The sequence below is a fragment of the Panthera pardus genome, unplaced genomic scaffold (genome assembly GCF_024362965.1).
Source record: "Panthera pardus isolate Hobbes unplaced genomic scaffold, ASM2436296v1 HiC_scaffold_1, whole genome shotgun sequence".
NCBI classification, from domain to species: domain Eukaryota; kingdom Metazoa; phylum Chordata; class Mammalia; order Carnivora; family Felidae; genus Panthera; species Panthera pardus.
In genome coordinates this window covers 88441502-88460642 of record NW_026526654.1, presented here as the reverse complement: position 1 = coordinate 88460642, position 19141 = coordinate 88441502, and the positions used below count along the sequence as shown (strand labels likewise).

The 19141-nt window shown below is 45.5% G+C and overlaps 1 long non-coding RNA gene across 1 annotated transcript in view; it reads left to right on the top strand.

Annotated features, from left to right (window-relative positions):
* The window catches only part of LOC109266171 (uncharacterized), a 40550-nt gene extending 23774 nt beyond the window's left edge, over positions 1–16776 (top strand). Inside the window, exons 2-4 of the long non-coding RNA XR_002079611.2 lie at positions 5637–5739; positions 6602–6640; positions 16375–16776. This is a non-coding gene — a long non-coding RNA (uncharacterized LOC109266171). The remainder of the gene's footprint in view (positions 1–5636; positions 5740–6601; positions 6641–16374) is intronic.
* Positions 16777–19141: the final 2365 nt, after the last annotated feature.

The window sequence follows — 19141 nt, the reverse complement described above, 5'->3', positions numbered from 1 at the left end:
CGTGAAAGAAGGAGTCCAAATACGGTCTTGTGGTAACAATAAAATAAGCAACATCAGAACAAATAATAACCAAATAAGTAGCAGCAAAATAAGTAAAATAAGAAACATAAACAAAAATTCAACCAAGGGCAGAACTCTCTGTACATTTCGACACTTAGGGATACGTAGTTCCGAGAATAATCTATTATGTAGTCAATTACTGTTAGTGCACAGATGGTATCCTGAGTTCACACAACTTTTTAAATGTCCTAACCCTCAGAGGAAGCTGGTCCAGTTGTCCTTCTGGTGCCCGATGGTGAGCCTGGTGAGTGTGTTGCTAGAATCTGGCAGGAATGATGCTGCAATCTGTGCTCAGTGATGGAAATTTCTCCCAAGTGCTCTTCTGAGAGTCACGGTGTATTCATCCATTTGGTCTGTGGTTGTTGGGCAACAAGTGATGTCGTCCCTTGCATGATGAAAGGTAGAGCGTTTGTGTCTCTAACCAGAATGGGATTGGATAGGTGGGGTTTAGAAACGTGTGAAAAGTTTCTAGTCAAAACCGCAGTCTTCATCCACGTTCACGCGCGCTGAGAACAAGTCCTCTAAAGATCGTGGCAAAAGAGAGAAGACAGGATGGAAGTCCCGTGGCCCTGGACAGCTGCTCTGATGCTTTATTATGGTACATGTCGCATCATATGCCAAAAATGATACTCCTGGGTGATCATCTTTTTTTTTAACATTGAAATATTTGAGTTTTAATATTTTTTAGATGAATGTTAGGCTCTTTTTAAGAAATTTTTTCATGTTTATTTATTTTTGAGAGAAAATTCATTTTTGACAGAGTGTGAGTGGAGGAGGGGAAGAGAGAGAGGGAGACAGAGAGTCCGAAGCAGGCTCCAGACTCTGAGCGGTCAGCACAGAGCCTGTTGCGGGGCTCGAACTCATGAACTGTGAGATCATGACCTGAGCCAGAGATGGACACTTAACCAACTGAGCCACCCAGGTGCCTCAAAATGCATACATTGGGTTCTTAAGGGTAACTGTCACATTTTTGGGTGTTTTGTTTCGTTTTGTTTTGTTTTTTAGTACTAAGATTATTTGTCAAAGCCTACATTCAAACCTGGGCCTTCTGTACTGGTTTTGAATAATCAATGGCTGGAGGAAACCAAAAAATAGTGGTTTCTGGACAGCGATGACATCTTTGGTTTATTTGGTGGCATTGGTCTCACAGTCTGTTGGACTGTGACCTGTTTTTTTTTTTTTAACCTAATACTCTAGAGTATTTTGGTGCCCTGAAGTTGAGTGAAATTGTGGAAGGGACTTCATCTTACTTTGCCAATCCTGTCCTGAATATTGTAGCTCTTGTACATTTAATTTACTCTCCCAGAGATGAAGCTTTTTAGTGTGTCCCCCCTACCTTCCCCTCCTAAAGCAAGTTACCTTCAAAGTGGGCTTAACTCTCAGGTGACAGAGTTCATTGAGACCTTTCCAGTGCTTCCCAGCACAAATGATCTCTCTCCCATTTCCACTATCTGTTCAGATTGCTCATTTGCACCTCAGGCACCCTGCCTTGTGATAGTGTAAATGATTTCATTCAGCAAATATTAATTGGGCATGTGCTAAATGCCGGGCACGGTAGGGCGGTACATTGGCTCTGGGGTTAGTGGGCTGAACAAAGCAGAGTTCTCGTCGGTGGGAAAGGCAGACACGGAACATACAGTTCCAACTGCTGCAGCAGTCGGGATGGGAGGACAGGGTGCTGGAGGGACCTGCACAGGCCTCGCTGGGGGAGATTGCCCAGGAAGAGACTATCCTCTGAGACCTAAGAAACCCTCTGGGTGGGAGAAGGCTGAAACGCAGTAGTGGTTTGGAGACTCTGGGATGGAGAGAGCAAGACGTCGCTGTGTAACTGGGAGAAAACAAAGACAGCTGAAGCAGAGAGAGGAGACGGGAGGGAGCCCCGAATGCATCTGAAGAGCTGGGTGGGCCCCAGGCGCGTGCTGGGGTTGTGCACTAGACAGTCGGCTCTTGTGAGGAGCAGCATCCAGTACCTGCTTGTAAACAAGTGAGCTTTATTCAGGAAGTTTCCCCAATAGCTCATGGAATGGTTAGCTTCCAAAGATGTTTCCAATCCAGGCACCAGAAAATTCGACCTGAATTTTGTGAACCATTGTAATCCCAATCAGACAGTTCCTGGTTGAAGACAGTTGAGTGTAGAGGCTCAAAGTCTCAAGGGTTGAAAAGAGAACCTCAGGAGTTGGCACTCTGTCCACTTGATTGTAGCATGGCAATCAGCATTCTGGGGGGGGGGGAGTCGCTTTCACAGGAAATCGTCAATGAGGGCAAATTTAGGGAAAACTTGATCAATAGAAAGTCATGGAAATGTTCTTGAGCCCCTCACCTTTATTCTCCAATGTTTTCCATGTGCCAAGCCAACCCCCAAGTCCAGTATCTTATAAATTGTTAGAAGAGAAAGCCACACATCAGAGAGAACCTTATGGAATAGGTGATTCATTCTATCATCTATCTATCTATCTATCTATCTATCTAATCTATCTGTTATCTGTCATTCAATCATCTATATATCAATCAATCTACTATGTATCTAGGTATCTATCTTCTAATCTATCATCATCTATGAAATAGGATTAAAAGACCAGTATGGAACAACTAATAAAAGTCTAGGGAATTTTAAGTACAGCTACTAAAAGTCTAGGAAAATTGTCTTCTGAAAAGAAAATTATTAAAAGACAAAGTTAATCAAGCTAATCTGCAAATCTGCTTAAAGATTTCCCTTTAAATTTAATCCAGATTTGCTGATCCCAACAGGAAATGGGCAGAGAACCATGTAAGGACAGATTTCCCCACAATCATCCACATTTTGTTTAGATTCACATTCTGCATGGCATATTGGGTTTATATATATTCTATTAGTCAAAACAATGAAAATTTCTGTCTTCAATTCAATTTGATTATAAAATATTTGAAACATACAAAGAAGTGCAGGAACATGCAGAAGCATAACATTTGGCCATATCTTTTTCAAAGGAAATAAAAATAGAGATACAGTTGAAGGCTCACCAGTCCTGGCTCATCCCTCTGGCAGTCTAATTTCTCACCTGTTCCTATGGAGGTAATTACTATCCAGAAGTAGGTCTCTATTATTTACATCTGTGTTTCAATACCTTCACTAGAAAGCAAATACCACATTCTTCTTTGCATCTCCACTATGTAAGTATGTGTACAATTAAAATAATATATATGGTATTATTTTGAGTATTTAGAAACTTACACAAATAGCATCCTACTGTACAGTTTTTACGTTTTTGCTCTATTTTTGTGTCTCATTATGTTTTTGGGACCTGGCCATGTAGATACATGTAGATCTAGTTAATTCATTTTAAGTGTTCTTCATTATGCCATTGTAAGAACATGCCAGAATTTATCTGCTCCCAATTGATTTTCAAATGTGTCAAGCGATGCTTAAGTTGTTTCTAATATTTTCCTTAGTAAAATAGTGCAAAGAACACTCTTACCCATGTCTCCTTGTGCACCTGTCTGGAACTTCCTTGGGATCACACCTAGAAGTGGAATCGTGAGGTCTTAGGTAACATCGCCTTTAGCTCTAGTAGGTTTTGCCAACTTGTTGTCAAATGTGGTTATACCAACTGTTGCTCCCATCATCCTATAAACGGGGTGCAAAGTTTTCACTTCTCCACATTCTAGCCCTCATTTGGTGTTTCCAGACTTTAGATATTTGCTTATCTTCTGAGTGCGAAATTGTGTTTTGCTTCATTTTTCATTTTTCTGATTACTACTGAGGTGGAGCCCCTTTTCATACACTTTTCGACAGCTTACATTTCCTTTTCTGTGCATCGCCTGTTGACATCTTTTGCCTATTTGTATTTTCTCTTTTGACTTTTCCTTATTGGCTCATGGGGGATATTTATATATTCTAGATACCAAGTGTGATTTTCTTTCTTTTTTTTTTTAATGTTTATTTATTTTTGAGAGAGAGCGTGATCAGGGGAGGGGCAGAGAGAGAGGGAGACACAGAATCGGAAGCAGGCTCCAGGCTCTGAGCTGTCAGCACAGAGCCCAATGTGGGGCTCGAACCCACAAACCTGAGATCATGACCTGAGCCGAAGTCAGTTGCTTAACCGACTGAGCCACCCAGGTGCCCCATGTGAGTGTGGTTTTCTAACAGAGGACAAAGAAAGCAGAGTATGTGGAGAGAAGCCTTTTGGCTCATCAGGAGACCTGAGTTTTTGCTCCGGTTTTGCTACCAACTTGCTATTTGACCTTGGGCAGGTCATTTAACTTTCCTGGACCTTAGGATCCTTAGCTTTAAAGGGGTATATTTTGATGCCAGAATAATAAAATGTCTTTTAGATACATAGTCTTATTAAAGCTAAACAAAATTAATTGGAGAGAAAGTTCCATTGAAATTAAGGAAAAGTCTATTCCATTGTGTATATAAACCACAATTTCTTTATCCATTCATCAGTTGATGGACATTTAGGCTCTTTCTGTAATTTGGCTATTGTTGAAAGTGCTGCTATAAACATTGGGGTACAAGTGCCCCTATGCATCAGCACTCCTGTATCCCCTGGGTCAACTCCTAGCAGTGCTATTGCTGGGTCATAGGGTAGATCTATTTTTAATTTTTTGAGGACCCTCCACACTGTTTTCCAGAGCTGCTGCATCAGTTCGCATTCCCACCAACAGTGCAAGAGGGTTCCCGTTTCTTCACATCCTCGCCAGCATCTATAGTCTCCTGTGTTGTTCATTTTAGCCACTCTGATCGGCGTGAGGTGGTATCTCAGTGTGGTTTTGATTGGTATTTCCCTGATGAGGAGTGACATTGGGCACTCGTTTCATGTGTCAGTTGGCCATCTGGATGTCTTCTTTGGAAACGTATCTATTCATGTCTTCTGCCCATTTCTTCACTGGATTATTTGTTTTTTCGGATGTGGGGTGGGAGGGCGGGGAGGGTGGGTGATGGGCATTGAGGAGGGCACCTGTTGGGATGAGCACTGGGTGTTGTATGGAAACCAATTTGACAATAAATTTCATATTAAAAAAATAAAAAAAAGAAATGGTCAAAAAAAAAAAAACCTTTATCATTTGTAAGAAAAAAATAATAAAATAGACATTAGGGAGAAGTCTAAATGTCAGAGTATCTTAGAAGCAGACTGGACTCTTGCTGCTTTAAGAACATAGATAATTAGGATTATGTGAACAGAGTCGGCTGCCACTGGAATAACAGTTTACCGTTTTCAAAAATGCTTCCTGGATACAATTTGTTTCATACATTTGGCTTGTAGGATCTCGTTTTAGTAGTCCAACATGATTTCTTAATTTCTTGTTTTAGTATCAAGCATGACTTTACATTTGAAGTTGGGGGGTGGGTGGTCAGGGGCAGACTCTACCTCTGTTTGCTCGGCCTTAAATCTGGCCCCTTTTATATTTTCTAGAGGGGATGAATGGATCGCAATGATCAACAAAACCACTTGCTACGTTTCTCCCTGTTTTGCCCCAGCAAGTAACTGGAGACACACACTCAAACTTTTCAGTGAGAATATCCATCTTATCTCGAGGCTGTGACATCAGCTTCATTTTAGGAAAATGAATTTGATTTTATTTCATCTCATCAGGGCTGCTCTGGTCTTTGAACTGGAATGGAAGCTGGCTGTCACCTTGAGCCTCAACTCCCTTGCTTATGCAGCTCTGTCAGTGGAACTTTCCACCAGGACTCCGGTTTGTGAAACGGTGCCCAATCTTCTGTTCCTCTATGGTGGGACTTAGCGTTGTCCCTTGGGGGTCCTTCCGCTAATAAGTTCTATTGTCCCTTCACAAGGTATTCGAGGGGAGTGGGTGACAGAGCCTCAGCTCATTCCTTCAGTTATGTCTTCTTCATCTAAATGCTTTATGACCACCTTGCTTAGTTCTGCCTTGTCTGTGCAGAGTCGTGCCTGGTTGTCCAGAAATAGCCATTCCCTGATGCCTGATGCAGTTCCCCAGACAGGGTGGGATGTTTCCTTCTCCACTGTTATGTGAGCAAAGTAATTTTTTTTCCCCAGGAAAGAGGAAAAGTTGCTTGTTCTCTTCCCCACTTCTAGATTCTCTTTCCTTTGGACTTTAACCATGGAAGGAAGACTCTGCCGGGAGAACTGAGGGAATGTGCTGTAGGTGTTAGGAGGGGGGCACCTTGGGCTGTTTCTTTCCCAACAGCCGGTACTGGGGTAGTTGGAGTCAGGGACAAACCACGGTCAGAAATGCCCAAACAAAGTGGCAAATTGAAGGTGCTGCCAGGATGCTGAATCGAGATCCCTACTTAGGAGATCGAGAGATGGAGATTTTATTCTGAGGTCAAGTCAGGGTAGCAGTTAGAAAACAGAAGCAGAGACGCCCTCTGCTCAGTCTCCCAGGCCAGAATGGGGCAGAGTAGGGACCCGGGACCCCGAGTTCCTGGCTGCACCTGCTGTGACGCACAGAGGCCTTTTGCGATGTCACCCTCTTTGGGAGTCCTGAGTCATGGTTTCTTAGCAATGGCCAACTCTACCTACACATGGCTAAGAGCATGTTTTTACAGTTTCTCTTTTTTTTGTCTCCTTTCCAGACCCCATCCCTGGCCATCCAGTCATGGTAGGGAGGGCAGGTATGTACATTGTTAAATAAAACATGTTGCTTTGCGTTTTTAAAGAAGAGACACATTGAAAAATCATACTCAGGGCGCCTGGGGGGCTCAGTCAGTTAAGCATCTGACTTTGGCTCAGGTCATGATCTCGCAGTTTGCGGGTTCGAGCCCCACGTTGGGCTCTGTGCTGACAGCTCGGAGCCTGGAGCCTGCTTTGGATTCTGTGTCTCCCTCTCTCTCTGCTCCTCCCCTTCTCATGCTCTGTTCTCTCTCTCTCTCTCTTTCTCTCTCTCTCTCTCTCAAAAATAAACTAAAAAAATAATACTCAAGTATGGCTACATTATTATAATTCCAAGCACATTTCAGAAAGCCGTCTCTATAGAGAATATTTTCCCACAAACATGATCATTGCTAATAAGAATATTTGATATTGGTTAGAAATACCAGAAGCTCTGGCTTTAAAGGGCAATTTCTAAGGTTTGTGAAAAGTTAAACTGAACGGGGGAAATGACCATGGGGTTTCATGCTGATCATTGGTTTCATGTAATTTTATGGCTTTCCTCTGGTATATTCAAGCTGTTAGTACAAATGGGCTGGCTGGGATGCGGGAACTCAGAGGGGCAAACTGAGCCCTTTCCTCCATCACGTTGTAAGCAGCTAGCCGGCTTCATGCCAGAGAGAGGACGAGGACTAGAGAGAAAGAGCAAACACCCGCAGGTGTCCTCACAGCTGGCCAGGGTCTGGCACGGGCGCTTGGACCGGAAGAGAGGCTGGTTCACGTGGGCTGGTCCCGTCCAAGGTCCGGGCAGGGCCCCAGTAGAATGGGCCTGGTTTGCAGCGGTCCACGCGATTCCCTTCTCCTCTCCGCCCTGCCCGTCCTCTTCCTCCGTGACTGCACATCCTCTCCGAAAGCTCTCCTGCCTCACCTCCACTCCCCCTGTGCTGTGCCAGGCTGCCCGCTGCAGCGCCTTCAGTGATCTCAGAGGCAGAGCAGACGAAGCAGAAGTCTTGATTTCCCTTCGTTGCCCTTGAAGGCCACTCCTTCTCATCTCGCAATGTCACTTGGCAACTCCAGGCTCACCTGTCACTTAATCTCTCATCGATGGTGTCCCTGGAGCACCTCCCCCCCATTAGTGACTGTCACCTAGATCACAGCGGTGTCTTCCTGACCAGCCTCTGTGATTCCTGGCCTCCCTCCCTCCAGCCCGTGTACTACTGCCGGCCCAATCGCCCTTCGCTTACCTTTGACCTTGGAATTCCTCTGATCCAGAAACCTCCCAACTGCCCAGTGAGTAAAGTCCAGTCATCCTAACATGCACCCTCTTAGAGTTTTGTGAGGGGCCCCGGTCACTCTTCCAGCCTGGATCTCTAGCCAACGGCTCTGCTCTAGGCCCTTCAGGCCTCCAGAGCTCTGTCCACACCGCACCCTTCCCCAGAGGGCCCTTTCTCCTCGACTCGATTCTTCTGTTGAGATACTACTCAGCCTCTAGGGCCCAGATAAAGGAACACTCCTCCATAGAAGTTGCATTTGCCATCCTGAAACTCTGAAAATGACCTCACGCCTTGTTTTCTAGAACACTTCATCGTCCTCTGACCAACTGCATCATGTGTGTTCTGTGGGATCGTGTCTGGTTTGCCCCCCTAGACTGTAATTTCCTGAGGCCGCACAAAGTACTTTAGTCAATGTGATTTCAACCACACCTCATCGCCCACGTGAAGGCAATCACAGTTTTATTTGATTGATTGATTGATTGGTTTTCCAAGTTTTTATTTCATATCAATCACGTCTTTAAAGGCTCGAAGGCCAGAGCGAACGAATTGATGAAGTTAAGTTCCAGCGTGTACCTCCAAAAAATAATTTTTGTGAACATTACCATATAGATATATTCCGTTTAGACACAACAAGGAGCGTTGTACCCTTTGATATTTACGTTCTGCCATTTAAACAATTTCATTTATAAGGAAAACACAGAGAAAAATGATTACTTTTTCACTTATTATTAGCTACACTTAGGAGACACTGGGCATTTGGGATGAGAACACTGTTCTTACTCAAAACGTTTTTATAAACGCCTCCAGTGCCAGGTTATGAATCACGCGACAGAGTTTACTTACTTTATAACTACATCTCATTTTTAACAATGAAAACAGCCGTGTCCATCTCAAGGGCACTTCTCGTTACAGTTGCATAATCTGAATGACTTTTGCAGCCGTCGAAGGGGCAAAATTATGTGCTGCGGGTTCCGCAGGCGGGGCCCAGGGGGAGCGGGGTGCGGGTGGGGGTGATGGCCGCGTGGTGGGAATAGCAAAGTGCAGCTGCCTTGGGGAGCGGCCGGGAGGGCCCTGGTCCTGAAGAGAAGTCCCCCGGCTCGGGCTCACGTGGCTTACCATGGAGCAGCCAGCGTGGCCCGGGTTCGTGAGGATCCAGCCGGTTCCATTTTCTACTCATCAGCAAGGATGGTTCTGCGGGGGAAAAGCCAACAGGAGCTTGACTCTCACCAGAGGGAGAATAAACATGTCAGAGGAGGCCAGCTTCCTCTGCGGGAATAAACAAACCCCCATCTCAGCCGCCTGCCACAGGGTTTATTTCTACCCGGTGTCGAGGCTACTTTTTAGGGCAGCTGTCCCCTGTGTGGGACGCTGGCGCAGGCTGATCTGATCTTGTCCTTTCGGCAGAAGTGGCCGTCCCTGCAGCAGGGGAAGCCGAGGCAGAAGCCTGGCCCGAAAGCAACGCGTGCTTGGCGAGGACTGGCCCCGTGGCCCTGCCTACCTTTGCGGGGCTGGGAGCAGAGTCTTCTGTGGGCCCCGAAGGGGGGCAGAGCTGAATGCTGGTGAGCACTGGTGATTCCAACCACACCTGCTGAGCTGGGTGCAAGTGGCCACTTTTATTTTTCAGTTCAGTGGATATTTGCTGAGCCAATACTTTAGGATTAGTATTTTCTAGGCATTCGGGGGAGAGTAAAACGTAGCCTACGTTCTCAAGGAATTGAGCGCTTTCTGCAAAAGCGAGCTTCTTGAAGGAACTTAGTAACGAGATGAGGCTTCCATGAGAACTTCTAAGTTGGTTTCTGGGGAAGAGTGGTCAGGAGAAGGGGGAGAGAGAGGGGCGACCCAGGTGGGCACGTGTATGCGGCAGCCAGCTTCGTGGTCATCCCTGGGAGGAGAAGGGACGAGAAAGGGAGAGAGAGAAAGCCGGAGAAGCAGAGGAGAGGGGGGAAAGAGCTGGGGAGGGAGACAGGGAGGGAGAGTGAGGTCAGCCTCTCAGACGAGCTTGGACGAGCTTTGGACTCAGAACGCATGGGTTGGCTTTCTCGCTCTGGTTCTCCCGCTTACTTGCTCTGTGACGGTGGGCACGTCGATTCACCTCCTTGGGCTTGTCTGCCTCTCTGTAAAATGGGCGGTGAGCATTATACTCCCCCCAAGGGTTGTTCTCCAGGTGAAGTGGGGTGATGCGCTCCGGCACTCAGAAAGCCCCTGACACAGTGCGCAGGTCTCAATATCGCACGGGCAAGTGTGCAAGCCACAGACTGCGCAAGACTTTGGCCTTGATTCTGCGCAGAAGGGAAACCCTGGGCCCAAGAGTACTTCCTAGACTCTGCTAAAAACTTCGCTTCGTAGGACAGACCTCCGCCTTCCCTTCTGTTTGCTAACCTCAAAGGCAGCTCTCAATCCCATCCCACGTGATGAACGTGAGTCGTGCAGCCGGAACTTGCACGGGAACACGCCGTGTGTGAGCGACCCGTCCCCCCCTGCCCACGTCGGCCTTTGGCTCCTCAGCTGGCCGCTGGCCGTTACTGCTTCCTCAGCTCAGTCCTGTTTCCTGACACTGTTTTCTGTCCCTGTCACTCTGTCTGTGGTGGACCCAACGAACTATAAGTCACGGGTCCTGCTCTCAAGGAGCTTACCAAATGGTTGCAGCAGAACTTAGCTCTGCCGACTCCATTTTTAGAACCTTTTGTTTCAATGGAATGAGAAAAAGTAAAAATAGCCCTAGCGGGCCTTTCAAAGGTGCCTTAAATTATTCTTCACTCATTTTTCTTCTGCTGCTGTGAATATCTTTAGCTCCTATAGAAGGACAAAGAGGAGAAAACAAAATTCCTGGCAGCCGTGAATTCTATTTATACTCCGTGGCACATTATATTTCTATAGAAATAGCTCAAGAGGCTGGAAGAGCCTGTTTCATGGAAACCCAATGCTTTTTTGTGGTTATCGACTGTCTTTCCGCACATTCCAACGTCAGTTAGAGAGTGTGGAAGGAGGGACGTGTGCACTTAAAGTGCGTCCTCCAGGAGCAGGTGCTCAGCCCCTACATCAAATACCAGACGCAGATCCTGCAAACCTGGCCCCTCTCCCACTGTCAGTGTTCTCAGATAAATGACAGGGCTTAGGCCTTTGACGGATAACTCGCCTGGAAGCCCAGGAAGCTGGAGATACGGCGTGTCTGTTGATAGGGCTTTGAGAAATGACATTGGCGTCGGCCACGACAAACGGGGTGTGGGAGCCCCTCTTACAGCTGTGCCCACTTCTGGCCGTGTGAGCCCGACAGGATTTTAAAGCTTAGGGCTCTGCCGTCTCGTGAAAGCCCGCCCCCCCTCCCGCCCCGTTTGTTCGATGATCTTGCTTCGGGACAACAAAGTGTAAAATACCCACTGACCACATCGAAGAAACACTTTTCTAATTAGGATGCTAGTGAGAGTTCCTGTTGGGTGGGGGAGGGGAATCGGGGCTACAAGACCCATCTGTTGTTGTTTGGACCTCGCTTGGAGGGAGTCGTAGAACGCAAGCTGTGCAGATAGCCACTCCACGCGGCCGCTCCTGTAGGCAGTTAGAGTTCTGTGTCCGCGGTAGTTTCCACGGAGCTGTGTGCTCTTCAGGGCGCGTGCAGAGAGCGGGGTGGTTGAACTGCACGGTCTTCTCTCTCCTGGGCACCGAAGCAGGACGGACTGGGACGCTGGGGTGCAGTCCCTCTTGGTTCACACCTCCAGTTGTTAGTTGCGGGCACCGTCCCAGGACGTTCTTCCCAAATACCTCCCTGTGTGGACCGGGAGGGGGCATCCTGCCAGGGGCTGGAGGACGTCTTCAGATCCTTCTCCCGCCATGCCTCTGTATGTAGAACCACCCATTCCTTGCAGGAGCCACTGTTCTTGGACGCTTACCCCGTGCCAGGGGCTCAGTACTTCCCATTTTATTCCTGCTACAGTACAGGCGTAGGAAAAGGGCCAACGCTGAGGGATACCAGTCCTGGCCAACACTTTGGATTATTTCACTCTATGCTCAGAGTAACCGTAAGAAGCAAGTATAGGGGCATCTGGGTGGCTCAGCTGGTTAAGCGTCTGATGCTTGACCCTGGCTCAGGTCACGATCTTGCGGTCATGGGATTGAGTCCCATGTCGGGCTCCGCACTGAGAGTAGAGCCTGTTTGGGATTCTCTCTCTCTCTCTCTCTCTCTCTGTCTCTCTCCCTCTCTCCCACTCATGCTCTCTCTCTCTCAAAATAAATAAGCAAACTTTCTTTTTAATAAAAGAAGCAAGTATAATAGCATTATGACACCATCTTACTGTTGAGACAACTGAGGCTCAGTGAGATTAAGCAACTTAACCAAAGGCACCTGGCTAGTAAATTAGAAAACTGGGATTTGAATCTTAGCTGGAGGGGCCCCAAGTCCCAGGCTCCACCCACTGCTCCCCACCGTGCAGAAAACAGTAAGTTCCTCTCTGACACAGATGGTCGTTTCCTGGTTCCCTCCTGGAGTGCAGAGAGGCTACTGGAAGTCTTCTAGGAACAAGTCACAGTTCAGTACTGGATGCAAGTTTTAGGGACTTTTCTGCACCTTCACTTACCTCGCTTAACATGCTTTATGCCAATTGACCACTTTCTTTTCATACAAAAGAATGATTTATTTTCAATGCATACAGCAATTTATTCAAAATATAATTGTCCCAATTAAGCCAAGAAATACATATACTTAACAGATATGGCATATTATCAAATATTTTGCAATTCTTATCAACGTGTTTATAATTTACACAATAGAAATTTCTTACTTTATGATAAAAATGCTCAGGCCAAGTATTACATTTACTTACACTTAACATATTAAAAGCCCCTGGAAACTTGAACGGATGTAGTGAACGTATGTATCCCTTTTTTTTTCTCTTGATGACACTGGGTTTAATCATCGCTGAAATTAATTTGGTAGCTATCAACCTGCCTTGAATGTCCCAAATCCCTTGTTTCATTGCCTTGTCCCACAGCTGTGAGTCTCGGGTAGAGGTGAGGGCAGGAGAGCAGGGAGACAGGTGACCTATCGTCTCTGGGGTGCCTCTTGCTTCCTGAAATGCATCCTTTCTTAGCCGACGTGAAGAGGAGGTCCCAATATTCAGAGGCTGCACCCATGATCCCACATTCTCCTTCCCGCCCTCTCTTTTTATTTCTTCTTTGTCCCATCCTCTTACCCTCCACCAGGAGTAGCTCCTGTGCAGGGGTGTGTAAACATCCAGGCACAGGACCACCGTGTGTGCGTGTGCAGGATGAGTCCTTATGGAGAAGTCTGGGGGCCAAACCCCCATGAGAGTGGACGCCCTTCTCATTGCCCTACCATACACCTTGGCCTCATCAGGGAGGAGAGCCCAGCAAGAGACCTTTACTTACAGGCTAGAAAACTAGTGATCCAACCCAGCGTCTCCGTTTCAGATTGCTGTGAGTGATCAGGGTCCTTTCAATACCTTGTTTAGCATAAGGAATATAGCCAAGCACTGTAATAGCGTTGTAGGGTGACAGATGGTAATAGAGAGCTGTCGAATCACTGTGTCGTACCCCTGAAATGAATGCCACATTGGATGTCAACTGTATTCCAATTGAAACAAAATAAATCAAAACAAAACAAAACCCCAAACCTCTTGATCCCCTCACTGGTACACAGTAGGTGTTCAAAAGTGTTGAACGACCATTCCACATTTCAAAGAACAGTCTGTGGTTTAAAAACGAGTACCCTGTGGCTTAAATAAATTTTCTAAAGTTTCAACAGGCACACAAACCTTGTTTGAAGTGTGCAGGGCCAATATCTGCTTTGGCAGCTGCCAGCTCTGGGGCCCGGAGCCCGTTAGGTGGCACCGCGCTGGCCCAGTACATGGGACACTGCTCCCCCAGCCCTTGCCTCCTCCCTTGACAGTGACAAAGTGACACTTCTCCTCCCACCTTTCTCTCCAAGCCCTACATGTTAAGTCCACCTCTCAGATGCGCCCATTCCTCTTTCTCAGTGTCTTACTTTTCTATTTAAAAAGCCCTTTTATTTTATTTTATCTGATTTATTTAAAAAAAATTTTTAATGTTTATTTATTTTTGAGACAGAGAGACAGAGCATGAGCCTGGGAGGGGCAGAGAGAGGTGGAGACACAGAATCCGAAGCGGGCTCCAGGCTCCGAGCTGTCGGCACAGAGCCCGACACGGGGCTTGAACTCACGAACTGCGAGATCATGACCTGAACCGAAGTCGGAAGCTTAGCCGACTGAGCCACCCAGGCGCCCCTAAAAAGCGCATTTATTTCAGTCAGGTTTCCCTTTTAGTCTCCTAGTACTTGGGGTGCCTGGGAGTCTGTGGCCTCCCCAGAAACTGAGCTAGCCTCCATTTTCCTTCTTTTGGGGAACACCTCATTTTCCGCTTGCTTTGCATCCTTCTGTAGCAGGACATCCCATCACCAATTTCATTACTGCCTACGACCCCTGGATTTTCATAACAACCCTTGCAAATATTGGTTTTTCTGTAAACATTGTTAAAATTGATGGTTTAGTGGAGAGGGGTACAGGGACTCGGTCTAAGTAAGAAAAATATTACTTTGGTTTGGAGACTGGAAGATTTTCCAGTTGCTTTCCCGAGAGCCCATCAGGTAAGTTCTGACATTAACTAGGAAATAGAAAATAAAAATCTGTCTGAGCGTCAGATTACAGAATGTCGGGCTGGATGATCTAGACTGGGGTCAAAGTTTTCTATAAAAGACCAGGTAGTAAATATCTTAGGCTTTGCAATTATGCAGGTCTGTCACGGGAGTATTAAGACAGCCATCGACAATATGTAAATGAGTGGGCATGGCAGTTTCCCAGTAAAAGTTTAATTACAAAAACAGGCAATGGGCTGGATTTTGCCCTGGGTGGTTGTCTTCAGACCGCTGATCTAGACTAAAGCCCTGTTCTTACACAGAGGAACCGAGTTCCGGAGAGGGGAAATGAAAAGCTTAGAGTCAGATAGCTTGTCTTTGGAAGAGATAAAGACAAGCTTCTCTGGAGCAAGAGTGGCAGCCAGTGCTCATGCTGGGGCAGGAGGGAATGGGGGCCAGGAGGGAATGGGGGAACACCGTGAGTCCAATGGTTTTGCCAAAGGCCGCAACTTAGCTGTATATTGGGGACTAGTCTAAATTATGGGGTTTGAGGACACTTATGGAGAGCTAACCACCGGCTGTTTGGAATCAGCGAGTCCAGAACTAATCAAAAATTGGACAAAGGTGTTTTGAGCATCGAGTTGCTGTCTTCAGTAGAAAACCAAGAGTAGGCTTCTAATTATGGTTTTAGGCTCTCAGCTACTTGTTAGTGCCATAAAACACACGACGTATCCAAAAAGGAAAGAAAAGGGAGAGGAACTGTTTTTGTTGAAGGGTTTATGAGCCCAAAATTTATAGTGAAGTTAGCACAGAGGCTCACACATTGCACAGAAAGGAGCAGAAGCAAAATGCATCAATGCTTCTGGAAAGAGAAGACTTCTCCTTTCTCCCGTACCCATTACATTATTCACCAGAATATGTATTGAGAGACTACTGTGTGTAGGCACCGTTCTAGGTCCTGGACACCCAGTAGTGATCAAGACAAAAAGACCTCTCTGCCCCTACATTCCAGTAGATGAACAGGGTTGCACGGTGAGGGGCGAGATCTCGTTATGTGTTTGGAGTGACATCGTCTGTGGTTGGATGGATGTGTTCTCCTGCGTGTCAGTCCATTCTCCCTACAGTTGGTCAGAATAAGGCTGGGAAACCCGGACTACCTGGTAAACAGATTCTGCAGGGATTTCCAGGTGAGTGCGTGGAGGGTGCAGATGTGTGGTAGTGGGTTATCCATGGGTCAGACTGGACTTTGTGGATAAGGGAGAAGTGGGTGATGAACTCAGTGAAAAAAGTTCTCCCCATGGAAGATGAGTGGCACAGCATCAAGAATTACAGCTTACTTTGAGTGAAGATCAAGCATAACGTGTAGATATTTAGAGCTATAAGATTATTTAGCTCCTGCAGGTAAGGTGGTGGAGAACTTGGGAGAGAGAATGAGTGAGACTAGCTAGTTGCATTGAGAAAAGACCTCTTCAATTACTCACTTAAAAAATTTTGTGGGAGGCGAACATTATGGTGGTAGTGGTCAGGTGTAGACGAAGAGGAGATTTATAGTGGGATACGAGAACAGCTGGAAATAAAGAGAAAGGGAATTATGGTAAAAGGTATGGTCAGAGCTGTGTGTAGGGGCCAGTAGCTCATGCGTGGCCTTGTAGACCATGCTGAGATCACCCTAATACCTGTCTGTAAGTATAAATTGAGGAACCGGGACAATTGATGGGTTAAAAAAGTGTCTATTCCCAAGAGGATTTAAAACACGTGTTTGCATAATAACATGTACATGAATGTTCATAGCAGCATTGTCATTCGGAACAGCCCAATGTGGAAACAATTCAAGTGCCCATCAACTGACACACAGATAACAAAATGTGGTCTCTCCATACAGTGGGATATTATTCAGCTAGAAAAAGGATGGAATTCTGACACGTGCTGCAACATGGATGAGCCTTGAAGACAGTGTGATAAGTGAAGAAAAGCCGACACAAAGACTATGTATTGTATGATTCTACTTGGAGGAGAGATCCAGAACAGGCAACTTCTGTAGATATAGAAAATGGATCACGGTTGCCAGGACTGACGATGCGGGAAGGGGAATGACTGCTAATGAGTACAGGGTTTCTTTTTGGGCTGATGAAAGTGTTCTGGTTTTACAACCTTGAGAATATGTTAAAAACCACTGAGTATGCACTTTAAAATGGTGAATCTTATAGTATGTGAATTACATCTCAATGAAATGGTATCTACTTTAAAGGTAAAAAAGCGCTAATAAATATTCCAGTTTTTCCAATCGCTCATGCTGTCTGATAATCTATTAAAAGACTCACGACTAAGTGTCATCCCGTAGGATGACAATGGAAACCGACCAGAAACCTGGGAAAGCATGAAGGTCAGTTCATGGTCTGATGTCTATTTTGTTTTCTATATGAAACGTGTGCCCTAAACTGATAACAGAGATTATGTTAGAAATTGTCCTATGTGGCATTTAGATTTTGAAACAAAAGCAAGTTGTTTTGGCCAATTTTTAAAATGGTTGTGGCCACGTTGGTCCCTTAGAGCACGTGACATTTCCCCTACCCAGTACAGTTACTATAATGCAAAAACCCAGTGGTCATGAAGTAGCTATGTAGACTTGTTGGTGGACTGCAGACTTTTTTTACAAAGCCCTATGAAAGCTGAGGAACTTTCTAGACCAGGAAGTTGACCTTCTTTGGTCAGGGTCAGATGGAAGCCTGCACAGTCACCGTGGTAGATTCTAGGGACAGGGGAAGAGCTCAAAACTTCAACGACACATCCCCAGAGGTGCTTTTGTTTTGTTTCGTTTTTGGAGGAGAAAAAAGTACTACTTTCTAAAAAAGAAGTACAGGTAATATTTGGGACCATTAAAAAAAATTTGAATGAGCCTCCAAAAAAAAAAAAAAAAAAGAAAGAGAAAAAGGAAGGGAAAACTTATTTACAACGTAGTTGTGTCTTGCCATTGGATCTGCTCCTTGACACTGGCCCACAGTGAATTATTAGTTTCTACGTTGTCCTCCACGGCTTTTGAATATGTTCAGAAACTGATTATGCAAAAGAAGGAAGAACAAAGTTTAGGGGGAAAAAATTATTTTGGTGCTGACATCACCAGACATCAACATCTGTTCTCTTGTTCATGTCTCCGACCACATTAAAATATTTGATGTCCCATTGGAAAAAAAAAAAAAAAAAAAAAAAAAAAAGGACTGTTCTACGGGTGAGCTGAGGACTTTAATGACAAATGTGTTTCACCTTTGACCTGGAAGTAAATGAATGTCATGCTGTCCCTTACTTGCAGATGCCAAGCGCTGTCCACAGTGGGCTGCTGGACCCAGAGCTGGCAGGCAGGAGACCGGAGTGTCTGGTTGTACTTGAACGGCTTCGAAAGACACGTGTGCGTTGGCCGAGTGGGAAACATTTTCAAAGGGAGACCGTTTGACGCTAAAAGGACCATTTGATCTCTTTTTACTCTCCTGGTTTTATTCAGCTCATTTCATTACTTTCTGTTCCTAGCACCTTGCCAAGGGGAAAGTATGCCTGGAGCTTGCATGGAGAAAGAATATTTCATATTTTTAGCCATATTTGCATTTTACAAGTTTATTTGAGAGTAATTTGTACACCGGATCTTTTTTTTTTTTTTTTTCCTACTCAAACTATTTGAAAGTAGTATTTTGAAAATACAAAAAATACTTTTAACCTTTTAAATGAATATCAAAATGCCCATTAAAAAGGTTTTTTCTTCGGTTCCGTGAGAGAGTTTAATAGCAATGCAAACCAAGCTCAGATGATGTCCATAAATTAGCCTGAGAAAATTCCTATGATTCCTGGCTATGAGGTTGTTTCTAAGGGAGGCTGATTTCTGCTCCTTCTGTGTTTGCTCAGTACCACCCTGCCCCAAGAGTAGAAAGCATTGATTACACCGTTGTTTGTGGGCTAAGACCCCACGGTCCTTCAGAATGATCTCAATTCTGGTGAATGTTTAGGTCTATGAAAAGGAAACTCTGAAGTGTTGAAATTGAGCCTCCAACTTAGTCTCCATGACATGACTTTGGTTTGGGTACCTTCATGACACGTTCTCCAAAACATGACTTACGTTTGGTTTTTGTTCTTGTGTGAGTAGTAGGACAGCAGAAGTGAGTGCACATTAGCTCCTGTTCCAGGAGCAGGGGTGACAGGGGCTTCCCCAGTTTCAGCTTTCTTGGAGTGCTCAGCTTTGCCATCACTCCTACCATGAAACACAGTTACTTCTTTTCGTTTTACAGTTATTTTACTCTTTCTTCCTTTCAGCAACCTGGATCATTCCTGGGGCAAGAGTAGAAAATCTGAGAGAGAGAGCAAAATGGCACTGGGGACCTCATCACCAGCTTCTGTGTTTTAAAATAAAGGGGAGCCATACAATGCTATTCGGTTTAACGGTTTCTTGTGCAGGACGTAATGATAGACTTTGTAAATGATAAAAAATGAGCAAGGCAGTGTATGATTTCAAGTGGGACAAATATGGTAAAAAAGGGAATTCTGTGCTTGTTTCCAAAGAGAGTCGAGAAAAATGTTGTAGGAGTTCAGAAGAAGGAGACAACAGCTGAGAGTAGCAGGGGATCAGAAGAGGCTTCCTCTTCCAGGAAGCGTCATACCTGAGGTGA